The 23,325-nt window shown below is 41.7% G+C and overlaps 1 protein-coding gene and 1 pseudogene across 14 annotated transcripts in view; one reads left to right on the forward strand and one right to left on the reverse strand.

Annotated features, from left to right (window-relative positions):
* Window positions 1-23,325, forward strand: part of LOC131689268 (voltage-gated potassium channel subunit beta-2) — a 1,724,569-nt gene that overhangs the window by 1,010,512 nt on the left and 690,732 nt on the right. The gene's annotated exons all lie outside the window — the stretch shown is intronic.
* Window positions 1,511-22,652, reverse strand: LOC131692596 (large ribosomal subunit protein uL1-like; annotated as a pseudogene).

Below are 23,325 nucleotides of genomic sequence, written 5' to 3' on the forward strand. Positions count from 1 at the left end.
TTGAAGAGTGCGGTCACACAGCAAATTCCCATATAAACTGGTACCACCATGATGTTCAAATGATGTAAAACATATTAAAATTGATGTAACATTACTCTAGTTTGCGGGTCTGGATCACTAATGATCAATCAAAGCAGCTTTGACCACATTGGCCACCTATGACGGTTCATGACGCCCCCGGGGAACCCGCCAAGTTCCTAAGCTAATATCACACACATTCCCAAACGAATTCTTTACCGATTTTTACAAACTTGATTTCAAATGAAAGATACAGTAATACCATTGACTGCAGCTGAATTTCATTCGGTTCTGACTCTTGCTTCCAGAGTTACAGGGGTGTTAGTAAGTATACACTGGAATTTCCCATATAAATCGGTACAATCGTAATACCTCAGATTCTAAAAAATATTGAAATGGTCACCAAATTACTTCGAATCGCAGATCGAGATCACTGATCGCTAATCAAACATTCTTTGAATATATTGTCCACTATCGACGATTCCGGAAGTGCGGAATAGACCTTTCTTGTCAGACCTGACCCCCTTTTTTCTTATTTTTTATCGATAATTTTCATATTTTTATAAACATTTCCGTTTAAATGAGGCTTATAGAAAAATTCCTGGATTTTTCATGAAATTTTAAAAATTGCAAATTGCAAGAATGTTGAATATTTTTTTCACCAAAGCAAGAATGGTGGGTCGCAAAATATGCGTTTCGGCAGCACTGTTCAGTATATTTTGTATCATTTTATCGGGAACACTGTAAATGAAGTGGTGAATCGCGGTACTATATTCATTCATAACTGAGTGAACTTCGCTCTGTCTAAATGGCTTTTTGTAAACAAAGTCTGCATGAAAATGTTTAACCTCACTTCCCTGACAGTTTCGGAGAGCTTGTTTCCATGGACTGATTCCACTCAGCACAAGGAACTCGGTTCGAATTGCTTTAAGATTCTAATACTATGTAAACAAGCTCGCCGACTCATTTTTTGAGCATTTTTGCTGAGATGACTTCATCTTGTAATATTCCATTGCCATCGACCAAGCCAACCTTGCCAAACGGACAAAACCGAGCTAAGTCCTTTTTAGATGAACCTACAAAACATAATGTTCTACGCTAGGTGGTAGGTTGGCTGCGAATTGGACAATTTCATGATTCAAGCTGACGTCAAACACTGGCCGTTCACCGTTGTTAACTATTGCAGCAAATCAAAGAACGAGGTCGAGTTTCAGCCGAAAATGAACCGGAACTCTGGCTGGTTCTAGTTAGTATACCGGCTCCAGTGACACAACCGATTTCAACTTGAATCGGTTGTGTCGCTGGTGCCGCAATACCAAGTGAATTGAGAATTAGAAACAAAAAAAACAAACGGCATAGTCATTACTGATTAGAAGTAAACCGAATAACTTTACCACATTAACTGAATGTTTAAAAAGATATTTACATACAAGAATGAAGGCTTTCTTTCAATATTGATGATGAATAAGAATTAATTAACATTAGGCTTTATTGTTTTATTACACAAGTGTCACGAATAATGAATCAAATTTTGTAACAATTTTACGTACCAGAAAGCAACCTTTGCTGCTACCTCTAGTACAGCCGCTGGAAACTTGCTATTGTGGATTTAATGTGCAGCGAGCGAACGTTCAGCCAGTGCTTTTTCAGCAGCGAAATTGATGGACAGATGTACATTCAGATCCAGCTCGACCGAAGTCATTTTGACGTGTCCAACAGCAACCGACAGGCACAAGACCTTTTTCATCTGGAATTTGATGGTTACGTTGACTTCGTCAATCCTCTACGTCATCGATTCGCTGTGCGCCAACAGACTGGGGAACTTGCCAGCCTTGTTAAGACCCGGGCAGAGCAGACAGGGAATCTGCTAGACCAGTGATTTGGATGATAGGAAGGCATCATACTTCTTAGCTTGCTTCTTTACCAGCATTATGTTCTTCTTAATCTTCTTAAGAGCCTTGGCATCATGTATAAAACATTGCTTTTACTTCATGGCAGTGCTGCTGATCACCAAAACATAAACCTACATTTTCAGACGCATAATGTACTTTAACCTGGAAAGAGAGAAACAAAATCCTCCATTAGTCATTTGGACAGTAAAAATAGAACTGATCTCATCGGCGAAAATCTGTCCAACACTAACTCACCTCCGGTACCGGTTTTAACAACCTGAGCGCAGATCCGTTCCCTCAAAACAAGGCGACTTCCTGATATCAGTACCCATAAGCAATCCGAGTGAATGACAAGCGTATCACTTCCAGTGTCCGATATTAGATATGAACCTACTTGACTACCGGAGAAAAGTGTGTCGTGTTGGGGATCCTAGCTCTTCAGACCAATCTCGAGTTGCACCGTTTGCAGGAAGCGAAGATGGTTCACTCTTCAACACCTCATTGACGCACTCATACAGAATGTTCTTCGATACTTTGGAACTGAAATGAAAAACGAAGAAAAAAGTTAATCGGAATGAAAATATACACTATTTCGCTGAAACTCATTTTGCCGAAATTGATATGCAGGTTAAAAAATTAATGTTATAAACAAAAATCATGACAATAAACAGAGCACTGAAATTTAAAAAAATACTCACGTCAATTTGCTACAGCTATCCGCACTCAGTCGTCACTGCACGAGAAAAGAGAACAAATCTTGTTGTTCTGTGTTGGTGTTTACCGTCTACCTCTACACCGAGCAAAATTTACATTGAATTTCCATAAATAAGACTTATGACTTTCAGACATAAGGTTTTTTAATGAATCTTCTGTGTTATGATTTGGAGGGAAAATTATCGAAATGTGTCTCTTACTATTTTCATTAGATAGTCTTATGTAATTCTTGAAAATATCCGAATGAACGCCATAGGTGCCCATTTATTCAAATTGATCACATTTCTAAGTAGAAAACATGGTAGAAATAGTGGTTTTCATAAAACAGTCTTATGAAATTCATCATAATGTTTGAATGAATACTATAAGTTTTTTTATGGATATTATTGTGCATTTATATAAAAATTAGAACATGGCTCACATTTCTCGAGCGTTTTTAATAGAGTTAAAAATTGACTGTCAAAATAAACCTTGGGAGGAAATTCGGGACAAAGAAACCGCCAAGGGTAGATCCCACCAGAAGATTGAAGAGAAAACTCATTCATTAAACATTAAAATTTGTACGTAATGAATAACGGTTCGTCGGTATTTCCCGGGAAACTGGATTTAGGCAGTGAGATTTACTACTGAATGATAATGATTATTACTTCTCAAATGACTTTCATAATAGACCTTTCTCGTCCGACCTAACCCCCTTTTTTCTTATTTTTATTCAAAAGACTACACATTTTTAAGAATATTTCCGCTGAAATGAGACTTTTTAGAGCTATCGTGATTTTTTAATGATTTTTTTAAATTTGAAAAATGCAAGAATGTTGAGTATTTTTTTCACCTTTGCAAGAATGGTGGGACTCAAAATATGTGTTTGGGCAGCACTGTTTTGTATATTTTTGCTTGGCTTCCTGGCAACGCGGCAAATGAAGTGGTGAGTCGCGGTACAAAGTTCATTGGTTATGTAAACAAACTAAAGTGAACCTCTCGGTGGAGAACGTTGCATGGTAATGTTTAACCTCACTTTTTTGACAGTTCAAAGAGATTGTTTACATGATCTTGGAATTTTTGTTGATTCGATCATAGTATGAGAAACTTGGTTTGGTTCGCTGCCACATGTTAACACTTTCCCAACAAGGTCGCTCAGCTGTATTTTTTAATTGATGTCGGCATCATACATTGTTCCGTTAAATTTAACATTTTTACTTTTCTTGTACATGATTCATTGAAGAAGCAAGGAATTTCTAGCCAAACATTTGAAAAAGGCCTACTGCCAAATGCAAACAAATCGAATTTTGATGTTCTCTATTAAAATCCTGGGACAGAACCTGTGGATAGATGTTTTCTTTTTCTTTTTTCTGTTCATTTTATCTCTTGTCTTGCATAGCCACTCTTTCTTCCTCACATATTTTAAATGGACTAGCTACATTTGACAGTCCCCCCTGACTGCATTTGACGGTTCCCTTTGGCTGCATTGACAGCTCCCCTGGCTACAATAGACATTAGGTTTTTTCGTATCCACACGTTCCGTCCCACTTAAAAACTATCTATCTGGCCATGTACATAAACATAACGCAACAATGGATTATGAAGAATTTTGATAATGATTTTATAACAAATTATAAAAACCCGGCTGATATAAAAGTCCTAACTAGCAATACACTTATTATAAAATGATTATAAAGGATTATTGTAACTGATTCCAAAAGGATTATAAAGGCAGTGAAATACGTACTCAATGAATAAAGGGGTGTGCCTGATGTAAACAATATGCGCAATCAAACTAAATAAAACAGTATTCAATTTTTAAATAGAATTATAATGAATTCGACCAAAACTTCTTTTGCCTTTTTCTCATTTTCAAATGTTTGGGTAGAATTTAGATTATTTTATCGTTGTTGCGATCAATTTCGTTTGGTTTGTTTTGTTCACAATGTTAGTCGCAGAGCATTTTGGTGATCTATGGCAATTGATGACCTTTACACCCCATACTAGATCCGCTCCTGTTGCAGCTGTTTCGCCCTGTCCGGCACCGAGTCAACCGATGGTCCAACCTGCGCCCCACTCGTCTGTCGCTATGTCAATGGCAGGGACTTGGATTAAAGGCCAAAATTTCAGCTACAATTGGTGGTGTTGCTGCAATCGGTTTGCCTTCGGCCACGTTGGGCTAACGGGAATATTCAGCGATTCCGATTCGAAGGAAGCAGCGCCAGTAGCAGACTGCTTCGGTTCAGCAATACGCTCCGGTATCGGACGAAGCAAACACTCCGACAGGACGAAGGTTTCAACGAGGGGCTCAGGCATAAGTAGCAGAGTCCTTGCACTTCTTGCTTGTCGAGTGAACAATTCCGACGAAACCACTGCCGCTCTCGCCAAGTTTGATCACCGTAATAAGTGCGACGTCAGCGGTATAGTGCCAGGATTAGTCGAGAACAGTGCCAGGACTGACTTGCCAACAGCTACAAGATTAAATAGCAATGCGTTTTTAAAGTGACCATAGTATAACTTAGAGGCTTTAGCCAGATGATTTATTCAGCAGAATAAGATAGCAAAATTACCCAAAACATAAGACCTGGCTGCCGAAGTGAATACACACACATCATCACGTACAGAGGTAAGCAATATTGGAACGCAGAGAAATTCCTCACAATGAATTGATCTCGTTAGGTGAAATTCCAGGAAATACAATTTTCATAGCACAATTTAGTCGACCGAAATTGTAGTCCTCAGTCGAGAGAAAGACTGATAGAGTAGCAGCAGCTAGGAATTTTCTTTCGAAAGCTAGCAGCGGTTTCGCGTATCCTGCGCTAAGTAGAGAGCGTTAAGACAGATCTCCGAAACATGTCAAGTGCTATCAGATGAGAAAAAACGTCGCATCTATGACCAGTACTACAAGGACGGTTTGCTGACCAACGGTTCCGTCCGGTACCACCATAACACACGACACCGGTGACACATACATATTCACAACATACTAATTACTTATCCTTCCGAAAATGTAAATAAATTGACTATGCAATTTATCATTCGCTGCCTAGTTATTTCCTGCCAATTTGAACAAGACAGCAGTTGCAGAAAGCTTTATTGCGGGGCAAAAATGATGGCAACTCGGGATATAATATAAATTTACATATAATTCCTCCTCCCTGATATTCTTCCAGAATGTATAATGCTCTGCATTCTTATCACTCCTATCAAATCCTTCTTACTCCTTATCGTCAGTGCCGAGCACTGTTTTTCATTTGCCGGCTAAATCAACGACAATGCGATAATCGTCAATCGACGAAACTTTTGCTGTAATGGAACTTGAACACGAATAATAAATAATTGTTCCATTCGAAAGCGATAACCTTGTTGTCCTCATGTTTGCAGCTATCATGCGCTGGTAGGCATTCTGACCAATGGAAACGTTTTTCGGTATGGGCATTGAACGATCATTTCAACAACTTATCATCGACCGAATTCGTTACCTATAAAGTTCAGGTAAACTTCACCACCTAAAAATGAGTAATAAATCGGATCATCTTGTTAGGACTTAACCCACGAGCAAACAAACAAATGTGTACAAATCCTTATCCATCATCCAGAAATCGTTTTATAGCCCAATGCTTGATCTTACGATTCAGCATATGCCACCGGGTTTTGCATCCAGCACCGATTGGTCAATGTATGAACCAGGGGTGACATTACGCATCTCGAAACGAAAGGTTTATTGTATTCAAGCTTGTGTGAAAAGGTCGATTCGAATTGGTTGCATAATGTGGCACCAGGTTCCCATTGTTCCAATCCTCATCCCTCTTGAGTTGATAGTCTTTCAAAGAGCATCGAAAGTATTCAAGTAATGTAAATTTTAAAAGTTCATGTAAACAAGTCTTAGGCAAACAAGCACACTGAACTGTCAGAAAAGTGAGGTTATACATTTTCATGCAATGCTCTATGTTTTTGACAGGTATATGAATGAATCATTTCAGCATCAGTGATGCCAGGTCTATTTAAACAATAGCCTGCAGTGAAAATATAAAAGTCTGCAGATTGCTACAAAAATCTTCAATAAATTTGACATAGAAATGAAGTATGTATATATTTTAAATGATCAAAAATGTTGAAGGCTTGTGTATAAATTGGCTGGCATAGGATTTGTTCTGCTAAATATTTGTAATCTGCAAAACATCTGCAGTGAAAATGCAAAATCTGCAGATCTGGCATCCTTTTAGTATTCCCCACAGGAAATTCATCCAAATGGTGTAAAAATACGGGGAAACAAGGCAAGATAGGTATTCAGAATATGGGGTTAAATGAGCAGCTTGCACTATTTTTGATTTTTTCAATAGTTAGAGGTGCCAAATCATCGCGGCAATCAGCAGTAACGAATTGGGGATAAAAAAGGGAGCATCCTATCATATAAAATTTTTTGACGAGAAAGGTCTATTATAAAATACGCGTCAGGCACTAATTATATGTACAATTTATTTCAAAGCTCATGTCAATGATAATCGGATTTCTTCTCCAAAAATCATAACTATGTAAACTGATTCAATACACTCAGTAATTTATTGATTAACATAATAAACAATAATTTAAAATTTTGTTTCAATTTCTCAAGAAAATCTCGATTATTTTGTTTCGGAACTCGGCAACCAAAAAGTGCTGGCCGAAAACTATTGGCTACTAGTTGGCCTTCTATGCCAGTACTGAATTCATAAGATGCAATTACGAACTTATCACAAAAGTGATGTTAAAGAAAAATAAAAAATAATTTTATAGAATCAATAACATATCTCATACGGGTTTCATAAGAAAAACTTATGAAATTCTTTAACGCATATATTGGAGCGGAGTCAAAAGACTGTCTTATGGAATACATCATTTGGACTTCCATGGAGTGCATGAATGAAGATAAATGACTTCATAAGCCTGCCTCTGGCATTCTAAAGCGTTCAATGGCATCGTCAGAAGGCTGGTTCATATGCCGAGACTTATGAAATTCTCAGGTGCTTTTTCCTTAGTGTACAGTTTGAGCACTGATGTTTTTGACAGTGTTGAATGAATTATTGTATCGCGGTTGCCAGATCGATTTATGCAATAGCATGCAGTATGAAGCTGAAAAGTCTGCAAACTTCTGCAAGATACTTGAGGGAGGAAAGGAGTGCGATGATTTTTTAAATGATCCGAAATTTTAAATACTTCATGAAATTTAATGATAAAGGCCTTGTATTACGAAATATCTGAAGTCTGAACAAAATCTGCAGTGTAATTGAAAAATCTGCAGATTTTCTGATAAATTTGAAGATCTGGCATCTTATTTTCATTCCCCACCTGAAATTCATCCAAATGGTGAAAAAATATGGGGAAATGAGGCAAGATAGATCATCAGCATATGGGGTGAAATGGGCAGTTCGCAGATTTTTTGATTTTATCAATAGTTAGAGGCTCTTAAACATCGCGGCAATATGAAATTTCGACTCAGGGATAAAAAAGGAAGCATTTCAGCAAATAAATTTTTTTGACAAGAAATCTCTATTCCGGGCATATTCCACAATTAAAGTCACATCGGTTCTTCGGTGATGACTGAATCGATTTTCTCAAACCAAGTCTCAAATGGATGGCAAAATATGCAGTTGAGTATTCCGTCGCCGCCCCTCCCCCCACGTGTCTTGCCCTTACACCTCCCTCCTTCATCACTCCCCTCCCCTTGGACCACCCTCACGCCCGCATTTCCTTCATCCACCCCGTATACCAAAATAAGATGAAGGTTTTCTGACGCATCCTCCACTCCCACTTTACTAACCCCCCAATCCCTCCACTTTCAAACCCATACCACCAACATTTCAAAATATAATCACATGAAGATAACATTGGACTCATGCTGATTAAGCTAATTAAATATTATTCTTTTGCCTTACTCATATAGAAAGGTTATGCAATTGCTCCCAAAACCGACTTTCTAACCGAGGCCAGAAGGACCGAGTCTCATATAACATTCCACTCAGTTCGCCGAGATTGCAAAATATCTGTGTGTATGTATGTGTGTATGTATTTGTGTATGTATGTATGTATGTATGTATGTTTTTTTAGAGAGCAGTAAAAAAATTTTCAGAAAAACCTTGAGTGAGGAAAAATGCACAAAAACCCCATTGTCTCAGGGAACGGGTTTGGGCTGCCATCACCCGACTCGCTAAAAACCACTGCTCTTGCCCAGAACCTGATTCCTCCCCGGCACTACCTTACGGCATTACTTCGGGAAGGGGTTTTTATGTGCATAGCACACACTCTAATTCAACTACTTACTAGTTCGTTTCTTCCGTAGGGTTGCAGCCCCACTCCTCTACACACCACCAATTCTCTACCATCCACACAGACTGGCAAGCTCTGCATGGCAGTCGGAAAGCTGGCTGTGAGTCGAGGCTTAGTACTCCTCCCCTACGGGTACAGTCTGAGCGGCAAACTTCTGACTGTCTAATTCACCGAGCCCTTCGGCTCGCTTGTGCCGGTTAGCACCGCAACTCCCTTCTCGCACCATTCAACGCCGTTTACTCTTTGAGCACCAGACTTGTTCGCGAACTACTCGGTCTAGTCCCCGACGATGGACCTAGCCTACTCCGACGGAGAATTCCCCGGCGAGAGAAGTTCTCCCGAAACCGAGCCAACCAACCAGATATCAAGGTCAATTCGGCGATTCCGGTGGAGCAGTGCGTCCGGTTCGCTGATGCCCCGACGACCTGCGACTGGTGGTATTTCGTCGCGGTCTACTCAGTCTAGTCCCCGGCGGTGGATCTAGCTTACGCCGACGGAGAGTTCCCCGGCGAAGGAGGCTCCCCCGGTACCGATTCTTCTTTTGTTTTAGCACCACAATTTCATGAGCCCTTTGGCTTCCTCTCGTTCCGTTTCGCTCTACTTTCCCGATGAGCCATTCAGCTCCCGCCCTCACTTGTTCGCGAGCTACTCAGTATAGTCCCCAACAATGTATCTAGCCCATTCTCCTGCAACCGAGCGGTAGATTTCTCCTGATTCCGATGTTCGTTTTTGTGGGCCATTTAGCTCTCCGCGTCGTCCCGATCTACTCGATCTAGTCCCCGGCGGTGGATCTAGCCTACTCAACGGGCCATACAGTAGGTGCTGAGGTCTATCCGGCGATTCCGGTTGGAGCGAAACTTCCGGTTCACCGGCGCCCCAACGACCCACTGCTAGCTCTGCGACGCGGTCTACTCGGTCCAATCCCCGGCGGTGGATATAGCCTACTCACGAGCTACCCGGAAGGATGTCGAGGTCGGTTCAGCGATTCCGGTGAAGCTTGAAGTCCCCGGGCAAAGGGGTGACGAAGCATGTCCAAACCGATGCAAGTACTTCCGGAAGCATCCGTGCCCGGACAAAAACTGCGTCAAATGGAAGTTCACCTCTCCATGCTTCCTATGTACCCAGGCCGATACATTTGGGATGAGTCGGTGGGTCCACCTTCCTTTCTCCGCGTTGTCCCACTCCTGTTGCCATTTAGCCAACGAGTCCGCTCGAACCTGTCTCCTAGCGTTACGTGCATTTCTCCGCTGATAGCATTCCACGTCCTCCGCCAGGGTAATGCAGATGGGGATCATCCCGGCGATAACGCATACTGCCTCCGACGATATTGTTCTGTAGGCACTCGCGACTCGTACGGCCATCAGTCGGAATGTCCTGTTTGGCTTTTCATGGTTCCGCTTGGTTTTCAGCGCAGCACTCCAGGCAGGAACCCCATATCGGAGTATCGATGACGAAACAATAGATAGCAGACGTCTCGTGCTGCTTCTCGGACCGCCGACGTTTGGCATGATTCTCGCTATTGCGTTCGTTGCCTTCGCCGACTTTTCACAGGCGTAATCAACGTGGTTGTTGAAGCTCAACCGGTCGTCGATTATAACTCCCAATTGCTTCAATGCACGTTTCGATGCAATCACGTGCCCTCCGACGTCGATCTGCATCCGTTGGACCGATCTGCAGTTACTGACCAACAACACCTCCGTCTTGTGGTGAGCTATTTGCAGCTTGACCCCGTTCATCCAGCTCTCGATCGCGTCTATTGTCTCCGTCACCGACACCTCCACTTCTTCAAGTGTCTCACCAATCACCGTTAGTGACACGTCGTCCGCGAAACCTACCATTTTCACTTTCCTAGGCAGCTGCAGCGTTAAGACCCCATCGTACATCCCGTTCCAAAGGGTTGGACCGAGAATGGAGCCCTGAGGAACACCCGCTGTGACACGCAATGACTTCTGTCCTTCGCTCGTCTCGTACAGTAGCACTCTGCTCTGAAAGTAGCTCTTCAGGATCTGGCACATATAGTCGGGAACCCTCATTCTATGCAGCGCTGCAGCGATGGCTTCCCAGCTGGCACTGTTGAACGCGTTCTTCACATCTATCGTGACCACAGCGCAGTATCGATCTCCTCTTCTCTTATGTTTAGATGACTTCTCGGCACTCTCGAGCACTATCCGAATTGCATCCACTGTCGATGCTCCTTTGCGGAAACCAAACTGCATCTAGGATCGTCCGCGCTCACCTTCCGTGAATTTCGTTAACCTGTTAAGAATGATCCTTTCCAGGAGTTTTCCGAGTGTATCCAGCAGGCATATGGGTCTGTACGAGGTCGGGTCGCCAGGTGGCTTCCCTGGCTTCGGCAGCAACACCAGCTTCTGGACCTTCCACATTTCGGGGAAGTTGTCTTCATTTAGGCACTTCTGCATCACTATCCTGAACATGTCCGGATATGCCAGGATTGCAGCTTTCAGTACCACGTTTGGTATTCCATCCGGACCAGGGGCTTTCTTTGGTTTTAGGCGCTTCGATGCTTCTGCTAGCTCGTCGTTAGTCACTTGCCGATCCGTGTTTGCTCCTTCTTCCTCGCCGTGCGGTGACGGTGGCCATATAGTTGAATTGTGCTTCGGGAAAAGACCCTCGACGATTATCTTTAGCTTGCTCGGACACATTTCGGCTGGCGTCGTCGGACCCTTCATTTTCGCCATCACGACTCGATATGCGTCACCCCAGGGATTGGCGTCTACTTCTCGGCATAGCTCCTTGTGGCACTCTGACTTGCTAAGTCTGATCTCCCGTTTTAAAGCGGCCCTAGCTTCCCGAAACGATGCCTTATGCTCTTCTCTATCTGGTTCCGACCTTGCTCTTTGGGGCCGCCTTCTGGCTCTGAGACAAGCAGCGCGTAACGTACTAAGCGTCTCGTTCCACCAGTAAGCTGGACGCCGTTTGTTGCGTGGTTCCAGTTTTCGCGGCATTGTGGCGTCACAAGCCGCCACCATCCTTTTTGTTAGGTCAGCCGTATCCACGTTCTCGGTCCCGCCGTTCGGCCGAAGTGCCTCAACAAAGAGGTCTTTGTTGAAGGCTTTTGTCTTCCACTTTCGTTCGCCGGTCACCCTTCTCTGTACTGCCGCGGGGTTCCGTTGACCGATACGGTAGCGAATCTCCTGGTGGTCACTATGCGTATACGTTTCGCATACTCTCCAATCCATGTTCGCCGTCAATGAGGGACTACAGAATGTGATGTCTATGATAGACTCCCTCCCGTCTCTCCGAAATGTACTAACAGAGCCTTCATTGCACAATCGTACGTCTAACTTCGCTAGAGCTTCCTGCAGGATACACCCTCTTGTGTTGGTTACTCTACTGCCCCATTCCACAGCCCAGGCGTTGAAGTCACCACCAATGACTACCGGCTTCCGATCGATCAACTGCTCGGTTAACTGCTCCAGCATTAGGCTGAACTGCTCTACTGTCCACCTTGGGGGAGCGTAACAGCTACATACGAAGATGCCGTTGATTTTGGCTATCACGAAACCCTCGTAGGAACGTTCTACCACTTCTTGGATAGGGAATCTTCCCATTACTTGTATCGCAGCGGTTCCTGATCTATCTGCCACCCAGTTATCGTTATTAGGGGGGACTTGATAAGGCTCTGCGATCAAAGCGACATCGCACATAGTTTCTGTCGTAGACTGCCACAACAGTTGCTGTGCGGTATCACAGTGATTCAGGTTTATCTGGGTCATCTCCATCACCGTTGGCCTGCAGTCGCCTTCTTGTACGCTGGGCATTTAAAGCCGCCCGTCTGATGGTCGTTTCCTTCCGCTGGGGTGCAAAGCAAGCACTTCGGCCTCTGCGTGCAGTCTCTCGCAAGATGGCCCGTCTCTCCGCATTTCCAGCACATCCCGGATCTGTCCGGGCCTTTGCAGGCCCCTGCTAAATGTCCAAAGCCTAAACATTTGAAACATTTCTCTGCTTGTTTGTTTACTCGTGGGGCGGCTCTCAGTAGGCATCTCGACCATCCAACTGTAACCTTACCTACCTCCAGCGCCTTGTCTGCAGCGGTTACCGGTAAACGTATCATCGCTATCTGCATTCCTCCGTATCCCTTCCTTATCCGGATCGTCATGTGCACCTAGCCCAGTTTGCACTGCTGCTTCATAGCACCTCTCAGCTCGTCTTCCGTCGTTATTTCGTCGAGGTCTTTGCACACGATTACCATCTCCGGGCTTAAGGCTTTAACTTCTGCCTTTCCGCCCATTGATTTAGTTATAGTCTCCTGCAAGGCAGAGCTACTAGTCGTAGTATTCTTCTTAAGCTCGAGGAGCATCTCATTTTTTTGGGTACGCCTGACTCTTAACACGTTTTCCCCCAAATCTTTCAGCTCCGGGTCCTCTCTGACCTTTTTGAGCAGTGCTGCGTACGTAGTCTCGTCATTTGCTTTGACGAGCACGGCTTCTCTCTTAGGCGACTTCTGACGAGCCGAGGGTTCTGATTTCCTCTTCTGCTCCCCTTTTCGCTCCTACTTCTTTTTTGCTGTTTCCCGCGTTTCTCCTTCCGACCTACAACGGTGCTCCAGCTTTCACCCTATAAGGTGGCGTCCTTTTCTTCGGCAGCAACAGCATCCTCGAGCGTCTGCCTCTTTGACCCGCCTGGTCTTTCGTCTCCTGGCGAGGATCTTGTCCTCTTTGGAGTAATGGGAACTGGCGTGTTCTCCCCTCCAATCTGCCTCTCCTTACCCTGTTTCGGAGGGGCTACGAGGATAGTGGTCTTAGCCGACACGGATGCTCGCTCAGCTGAATCTGCCCTCTGCGTTGCCGTATCATACTCTTTCACGGCAGACAGTAGCGCCTTCCGGATTTTGATGACCATCTCCTTAATGTCTTGGTGGACATTGTTTCTCATGTCCACGAACTTGTGGAGCTCCTCCACCAAGTGCCTCGCTACCACTATCTTTGGCATTTGTGGGGTGTAGCTCATTCCGCTCTGCTCCGGCTGTTTTTGTTGCTGCTGTTGCTGTTGCTTCGGCTTCCCCTCCTCCTGCTCTTGCTGGGTGACTTCAGCTACTATCGGTGGTGGTGACCTCACCAACCCACCTCTGGCAAACGGATTTGCCATGCCTGCTCCATTTATATCGATTGCTTGTTGTTTCTCCATTTTATTTTATTGGGTCCCAACTCCGGGCCGCTATATCCACTCGCTGCACATAGTCGCCTCTCGCGATCCCATGATTATCTATGCTGCCGAAAAGCAGCAGTGAGGTCATGCAAGGGTTGACACCATCCCTCATGGGGAGTAGTGTTCAGAGCCGGATCGGCGTAAATCGGGAATGCTTCAACCGAACCTAGTACCACCAACCAAATGATGGCGAGTTTCGAACGTACCCGGAGACCTGCCAGGGTTTTGTTGGAACGGAGGCAGCCATGCTGTTAGCCCACTCGCCATTTCAAGTTGGTGTCATCCTTCCTTACTCAGGGAGTAGAAAAGCACGCCTGTCAGCCCGAAGTCGCCATCCTTTTCGTCATCCGTGTCCTGTCCGTTGCCGTTCGCCATGGCCAGTATACCATAATCAAGATGTTACTGGCGTCGATCCTGATGTGCCGGTTGGCACTCCGGTTGGGCTAGAGTGCTTTTAGGATCTTAGCAGAAGCGGCACAGACTCGCTTCGTCGGAGCTGCTTTCGGAGTTATGGCTTTTTTTAGAGGTTTAGAAGAGCCCAATCTTAGCCCCACCATATCCTAGCAAAACTCCCCAACTCGCTGAAGGGCTGTGGGGGGGGGGAAGGGCTCGTTAGGCTCCTAGACTCCTGTCCTACCTGTCCCTGCTGCCCCCTGTATGTATGTATGTATGTATGTATGTATGTATGTATGTATGTATGTATGTATGTATGTATGTATGTATGTATGTATGTATGTATGTATGTATGTATGTATGTATGTATGTATGTATGTATGTATGTATGTATGTATGTATGTATGTATGTATGTATGTATGTATGTATGTGTGTGTATGTGCGGATTTGTTAACAAAATGTCCACATCGGTTTCTCGGAGATGGCTGAACCGATTTTTACAAACTAAGATTCAAATGAAAGGTATACTATTCCCATAGGTTGCTATTGAATTTAATTTTCAACCGACATCTTGTTCCGGATTACGAGTTGAAGATTATGGTTACAAAACAAAATTTGTTGATTTGTCCACATCGGTTTCTCGGAATTTTCTGAACCGATTTTAACAAACTTGATTTTAAATGAAAGGCACGGTGTCTTTTTTTAACAACTTTATGCAAAAAAATTCAGCATCTCTGAAACTTCAGGATATGAAAGAATGGGCTTTCCCCTTTCATTTGAAACCAAAATCAAAATAATCCGTCGGGGGGTCTAGAGCAACTTTTTTTTTTGAAGTTTTTTTTCGTGAAAGCATAGATTTTACAATGGAACTAGTTCATATTTCTACCCCCAGATGGTGTTTTAGGCATTCGAATAACACTAAAAGTGAGAATCTGATAGATTATTTAATTGTCTACAACTTTGTTACCAACTAAAAACTGATTTGAAATTATCCCGAAAAGTAGTTTAATATTTTAACGAATTCTAAGTCTAAGTTAGTTTCACAGAAGACCTAGTGGTTTGTTAATTCACAAGCACTTTTTTTATTTGCCAAATAGTTGTGTTTAGTTCAATAGTGAATTCAGCGGAATTTGAGCGCTTGGAAAGTCATCTTTTAGCTGAAAATTATAATTCCCTGATACAGGGCACCATTCATATTTTTGGGATGAGAAGTTTTAGATAAGTTTTGACCAAACTAGTATGATATTAATATTCTTTTTCATGATGGTAAGTGATTCCTCCCGCAGAAACAGCCTTTTAAATTATGTATGCCATCTTTTTCATTTTTTCGATTGTTCTCAGGGATGACTGATAACTATTCTTACATGAATCTCCTAATCTGTTAGCATCTTCGTATAAAATTGACTTGTCCTGAACTTCAACCTTTATATTTGAACAAACTCAATGAAACTTTTAACGCACCATTGCAATATTTCGCAGATTTCATTGCAACGCTTGGTTCAAAACGCTGATTATCCGTTTTCAAAATTAACTCAATGTGACAAACAGTGAACAAAAAACTTTGAGTTTTTGGATCAAGATAATTTTTTTGGGATATATTCTAGGACTTTTAAGTATATAAGGTTATTGTTATTCTCAAATCATATTTTGTTTTCAAAAGTAATACATATCGCATAATCTAGGATCAATTTAGTAACGATATATCGCATAATTGATAGGAAATGGCCGTAAAATCCAACTGCCACAATATGCTTTGCGGAGAAAATTTCACACTAGCCACTAATTTGGACAGTTACTGCTGTGGTTTGCGTTAAACTAGAAACGGTGTGTCCCAACATTTCGTCTTGAACGAAATTATAATAGCTGACTTAAGCGATCATAACCTAAATTATACGATGTATGGTCCTTTCTAAAACACCCGTGTAACAGAACATAAATGTAAACAAACCCTTGTAAGCAAGCAATACCTTCCGATGAATGGTAGTCCCTTCGAACCTATCGGGAAAAATTACAAACCAAAAGCACAACTAGTTTTCTGAATCTGTCAAACATCCTAATTTTCAGAAGTTCAATTAGAATTGTCAACGTAATGAATCCCGTCTAATATTTTTATGCCACTAAACCCAATTATTTTTTTTTGTAATATAATAAGTGCGAGAAAACATATTTCCAAATCACTAGGCCTCGTGTGAAACTATCTTAGATATAACTTTGTTAAAATCTTAAACAACTTTTCCGGATGATTTCAGATCAATTTTTAGTGGTCAACAAACTTGTAGACAATTAAATTTTCTATACAATTCTCACTTTTAGTGTTGTTCGAATGTATAAAGAACCATCTAGGGACAGAAATATGAACTATCTCCAATAGTAAAACTTATATTGTTACGAAAAAAACTTCAAAAAAAAAAATTGCTCTGGACCCCCCGACGGATTATTTTGATCTTAGTTTCAAATGAAAGGGGAAAGCCCATTCTTTCATATTCCGAAGTTTCAGAGATGCTGAATTTTTTTGCATAAAATTGTTCTAATAAATACACCGTGAAAGGTCCATCAGCTGCTGTTGAATTTTGTGTGGATCCGAGTTCTGATTCCTGAATTACAGGGTGATACGCACGATCACGCAGAAAATCCCGATTCTAACGAATTCTGCGATGAATGTAAACAGGTGAAATTTTTTCCAAAATGTAAACACAACTGTTGAATTTGTAGATCTAGGTCACCAACAGTCATTTAAAGTCTCTTTGGCCACACTGGCCACCATCGACGGATTCGAAAGCATCCAAATTCAGAATAGCGGTTATATTGGTTTCTCGAAAATAGCTAGAACAATTTGATCAACTTAGTCTCAAATGAAAGGTGATGCGTCCCCGGAAACTGATATTAAATTAGATCTCCATCCGACTTCCGGCTCCGGAGTTACGGGTTGTGGAGTGTGATCACATAGAAAACTCCGATTCAAACCGATACCGCGATGAATGCAAAAAGGTGCTCTTATATATACTTACCAAGTGTAATAAGAATGAAAGACATTTCCATAATGTTATATTGTACGAATCAGCTATTAAATCATAGTTTGGAGAAATGAGAACAATTGCAATGGCACAATTGCATCTCTAGGTAGATTAAAACTGGTTTTGTTCTTCTATGATTGCTTTTCGAATGCTGGAATAGAATTTTTGGCATACAAATGTCTTACTGTACTGCACTGTGTCTTTTTAAAATCTATTATCTATCGTGTCGAGACGCTGCGGAACTTTTTCCAACATCCAATTGACAGTATGGCTAAATACGAACTGTTCGTTAGCACTCTTTGATCAATATTACAAGTCAGTCCCGTGCGCAAGGGAAGGGTTTTGGGGGTTGAAACCCCTCCCATGAGAGTTTTGAATTACTTTTGAAAATTTCTTAACTTCCTGATTGGGAAAAAAATTATACTGCGAACTGTTTTGACACACATAATGTCATTTGAGTTCGGCTATTTTATAAATAAGTCTTCGAAGGAACGCTGCCAGGGTGGCTGTAAAAGGATGTCAGTCAAGTTGGTAGGCATCGCTGGATCGGTTCATGTCACGACAAGTTTCGATATTACCAATAGTTGTGAGTAAATCAAGCCAGCATGCCCGAGCAGAGTCTGACAACAAATTAAAAACTAAACTTGATGTTGTGATGTTCTATAAATGATTACTCCGGGCTGTCGTTTTAACGATTAAAATATCAAACTGGAGTGCAGCAAAATTATCCTATGACATCAAACAGGAAACTAATTCTGCTATCAGTGAGAGTAAATTGAAAGCTCATTGAGATGTTGAAATTTTTTTTGATAACAAAATATGAATTCACTTCGATGTGTCACCAAAGAAATATAAATTCTTCAAAGAAACAAGGATAGCAAAATGAGATCAAAATTTGAACTCATGTATAAAAAAAAACTAAAACTGATAGCAAAATAAGATTTCAATTTGATGCTATTATCAAAATATGATTTCTACTTGTTGTAATTTTGATGCTCGACTTTGCTCGGGAGAGCATCTAATGAATAAAAATAACGAACGAACAACACGAACGCGAAGAAAGTTGTCTATCATTGTTTAGAGAAATTTCATTGTCTGTGATCTCTACGACAGAGTGACTGAAAACTGAATGGCATCGGAATCGGGAGAAATTCCGCAGCCAGGGAACTCTCAGCAACAGCTATTAGATAAATGGGAACGATTATCGCCAAGAAGTATGAGAAACCCTGTGAAGATGGTTCCCTAGTAACAATTTCGGTTTTATTGTAGTTTTATAGCCACTCATAAAACGTAGATTGCACTTGTAGCGTGCTAGAAAACTTCAATTGTTACTTGGGTTGTAAAGATATGTAAGTTGTTATATTCGGCATGGTGATGTTTTCAGATGACCTGCGTAGGTCAGCTAAACCACGAGGGTTGGACAGCAAGCAAAAAACTTCATTATTGAAAAAAAACTCGAACTATTCACACAAAACAAAAAGAGCAAGAGCACAATCCTTCCTGAAGTAATAAATATCGGTCGTCCCGGAAAAATAAGCATTGGGAAGAACAAGAGGTATAGGTTTAGTCGGTAGGTTTGTAGTAAAACCACCACAGTAAGAGTCCGAAAAGTCGACACAAGACTCAGCCCTCCGGGCCCCGGAAAAAATCTTCAACGTTTGAGGGTTTCTATACCTTACTTATATAAGGAACGACAAAAAACCCTCGCGTTCAAAATATGTTTACCGAGTGTAATCTTTGGTTAGAAACTCCACTTCAATAAAAATCCAGGTGGTTTTAAAAGGGTTATATTTCGGCATTATTTATTTTTGTATCAAAAATTCAGAAGAAGCATGAAGAGAAATAAGTAAAACATTTAATAAATTTATTCGGATTTTTTTAACAAGGCATTTCATTTCTTTAGCTACGATTTAACATATATTTCTTCCGTCGAAAATGAATACCGTTCGACAATGATATAGTTTGCATTTTGAGGCTTAAAACTATGGAATGACTGTATTCCCGAAATTTGCTTTACACGTGTATAACGATTTTAATTTTTTTCTCATTTTATTGTATTCGGATTCCGAAAAAAGCTGATAGTGTATTTTTGAATCTGGCTTAGAAATAGCCCATGAATAAAGTTCCAAACTCGCTTTCGCAGCATTTCGTTTCAATACTTCTCCTAAAGTATCACAAGGACCCTTTCCATGACAACTTGCGAAAAAATTTCATTCGGCATCAATGCCAAAATCTTTTTGCATGTTGCACAAATTAAATGCCGTCATTTTATTTTTGTATTGGCTTCCTCATCCATCTGAGAAAAAGTAAATCCATTGTAAGCCTGGCAATTTACCTTTTATGAACGCTAAATAATGAGTCAAAAATAAACGAACTGTGACATGATTATGTTTAGTGAAATCAACTATTTCAATAAAACTACATAGTAAACTTCAAATCGTCCAATTCTTCGTCTTCGAAATAAATAGCACAAGGGCGAATAGTACATTGAGCCTTTACCCAATTAAAGCCTTGAACTGCATCCTGCACAACGAAAGAATAACTCTCCGAAAAATCACAGATAATGATGCATTCTGTAGCTATATATTTCTAAAAAAGTTTCATTAAATTCTTGTGAGTCCATTTCAACTAAGTCCATGATGCATCTTTCTACTTGACGCCATTGTTTGAATTTTAATGATTCAATATGGCCGTTACTAAGAATACTCATTAGTTCTGTCGCTTAAATTTGCGATCCAGGGCAGTTTCCGTAACACTGTAGCCAACATTGTTGGCTCGAATTTTCACAAACTGTTTTTGGAAACAAAGGAGTTAACACCATCTGGAAGTGAATTACTGCTTTGTAATGTCTTAAAAATAAGTTTAGTGTTTTGATGATAAAATTTTTAGAATAATATTATAATGAAATGATGATAATATTATACTGATATTAAAATAGGATTTTCCATGTGACACGCATACCGTATGCGTATGTATACATCATCAAAACATTAAACAAAAAGATTTTGGCATTGATGCCGAATAGAATTTTTTTCGCAACTTGTCATGGAAAGGGTCCTTGTGATGCTTTAGTAGGAGTATTGAAACGAAACGCTGCGAAAGCGAGTTTGCAAGGCCATCATATAAAAACACCCCAAGAACTTTATTCATGGGCTATTTCTAAGTCAGATTCAAAAATTGTACCGTTTTTGCGTCTCTCACGGATACCCAGCGTTATGAATGTTTGAGCGGAAAATAGTTATTGCCGCAACCAACCAACATTTCAGCCTCCGGAAGCTGATCAATTATGCTGCAAAATGCAGACTTTAAACTATCGACACTTTTGCGCCATCCACTGTATTGCAGTGGATGTGCAGATAGCGTTTTATGCCCGGACTCGCTTCCCAGGGGAGGTTCAATGGTTCACAAAATGGTGTCGGTGCAGCAACTTTAAAAGAAACGCGGCGGGTCCGCAGTGGAAATATTCGCCGGAATTCGCAATACCGTTTCCAATAGGCACAGCTCAGAGATAATCTCAAAAAAAAAAAAAAGATTCAAAACGGGAAAACTTCACTTGTACCAACTTTTACACCGTAACACCGCGCACAACTTCGCAACTTCTTTGGCGACTACTTCTGCCAATCAGGACTTGCTCGCTCGACGACAAAATGGATAAGAGACCGCCAACTTTCTTTTGGGCGTCCAGGAAAACTTCACAGTCATCTCTCCGTCGGGATTGTACTTACCATACGCGTTACGGATAACAGCATATACGTCAGTATTACTGTCATCCCTTAGAAAAGGATTTCGCGAACCGCGCAAAATATACTATCAGCTTTTTTCGGAATCCAAATCTACAATAAAATGGAAAAATGATAAGGAACGATTCTACCAAATATTGCGGAATTCTGAGAGATCGTATAACTTTTATTATATATATATGTGAGTCATAGTTGAATTGTCTACATAACCAGGGTGTAGAAGAGTGTGGTGACGTCGTTGACATATATGACAACTGGTCTGGCATGGACAGTTGTTGATAAAATGATCACCATGTAAACAATTGAAGCACAGTCGTTTCGTGTTTATCAGATTCATTCTCTCGTGTAGGCTAAGCCTTCTCATCTGGCCCATAGAAACACCGGGTCGACCGGACGAATTAAATTTCGGTGTGCCTTCCGTCATGGCATGGGTAGCTCGTTCGACTGACCGTCGTGTGGATATCCTGTAGAAGACCCTGAAGCAACTCCTGACCCGCTATGCATAGAACTCTTCTGTTTGTTAGAATTATCATGGTTAACTGATATTGATTCCAGCACTCGCATTCGACGTTGTAGAAACTCCACCAGCTTGGAGTATGTCGGCTCTGCCAAAGTAGAAGCGTGATCCTCCCACATGTTGAGCGTTTCATTGTGAAGTCTCGTACATAGTAAGTGCTCTAGTATTGTGCTCCAGGTTTCTATGGGCTCACCCAGTTGTTTCAGAATCTTCGGATGTCTATCAAATTTATCCACCAGCCCATGCAATGATTTGGCAGACTCCTCTTTCATCATTGGTGTTTCGAATAAAGCTTGCAAATGACGTTTCTTGAGCAAGTATTCGTTTGAATAGCGGGCTACCAACGCGTCCCAGGCAAGAGGATAGTTGGCAGCGATGATACAAATCGACTCGATTACCTGGGCCGCCTCGCCTTTCACCGCAGCCCGTAAGTAGTGAAACTTCTGGATAGCAGCTACATCGGTATTGTTGGGATTAAGAGCAAAAAAAAAAAACGTGTCGTGGAAGCCTAGCCACTCCTGATAATTACCATCAAATTCAGGAAGTGAGATGGTAGGCAGTTTCAGAGTGGGTAAGAGGGGGGTTTTGAGGGAGATCACTTCTAGGATTGATTGCTGGAGGTAATTTCGCAAGCAAACCGGCCTTTATTGAGAAAAGTTTCGGTTCGAAATCCGAACGATATTGAAGATTTCTCACCATCGCTTCGTTGTTGAATTCCATTTCCTCCAAGGCCAATTGCGTTTCTTCCAGCCCTTGCCATAGAATTTCTAGGTTCTCCAGACGAATAGCGACTTGCAGCGCGTCCCGATCCGCCACGTACCCCAGCAGGAATTGTTCGGCTCGGTTTAAAGAAGCAAGTAGCGTAGTCCGACGAATGATTAATTTTTGCTTTCTGGTGGTCTCATCCATCGTGACAGCGGTAGATATTGGCACTGTGAAAATAAAACCAAGTAGCACTGCTGACAGAGAGAGGGGGCTTGGAAAGGTACTAACCTTCTCCAAGGCAGATATATGCCTTGTAACTCGTATCGCAGTGAACCTAACCCTTGCACGGCTTCCTATTTGGCTAAAGATCCGTAAGTTTGTACTCGTCGATCAGCACTAGTAGTAGAGTTGCAAGCACAGCGGACTCCACAGCAAACACAATTTCCACAAAAAAAAAAGAAAAATATCTAAACGCACCAGCATAAAGGTACAAAGCGTTGGACAGCAAATTACCTGCTGCCTAATTTTATTAGGCGTTGTTTTAAAATTGAGCAGCAGCAGCAACAGTAGTCGACGCCTTCCTTCTAAATAGCAGAACTTCTATTCCGAAAACAATTGACGGCTTTGTTTCCTGGATGGCGTCCTATGATGGCGACGAAATCTCCTAATTGCGAATGACCGGAACGGCAACAAGCTTACGCAGGTGCAAGTCATAAATCCTAGTCACGGCACCAATATGTTGTGAACCAGGACAAGCGTTGCTTACAGTTCCTATGGATTTCTCGCCGTACAAGAAGGTCGATAATACAAATGTAAGGGAACTACTGCTTTATTACACCAGACAACACTTTATTTGTGACCTCTTCGATTGGTGGTT

The sequence above is a fragment of the Topomyia yanbarensis genome, chromosome 3 (assembly GCF_030247195.1).
Source record: "Topomyia yanbarensis strain Yona2022 chromosome 3, ASM3024719v1, whole genome shotgun sequence".
NCBI lineage: Eukaryota > Metazoa > Arthropoda > Insecta > Diptera > Culicidae > Topomyia > Topomyia yanbarensis.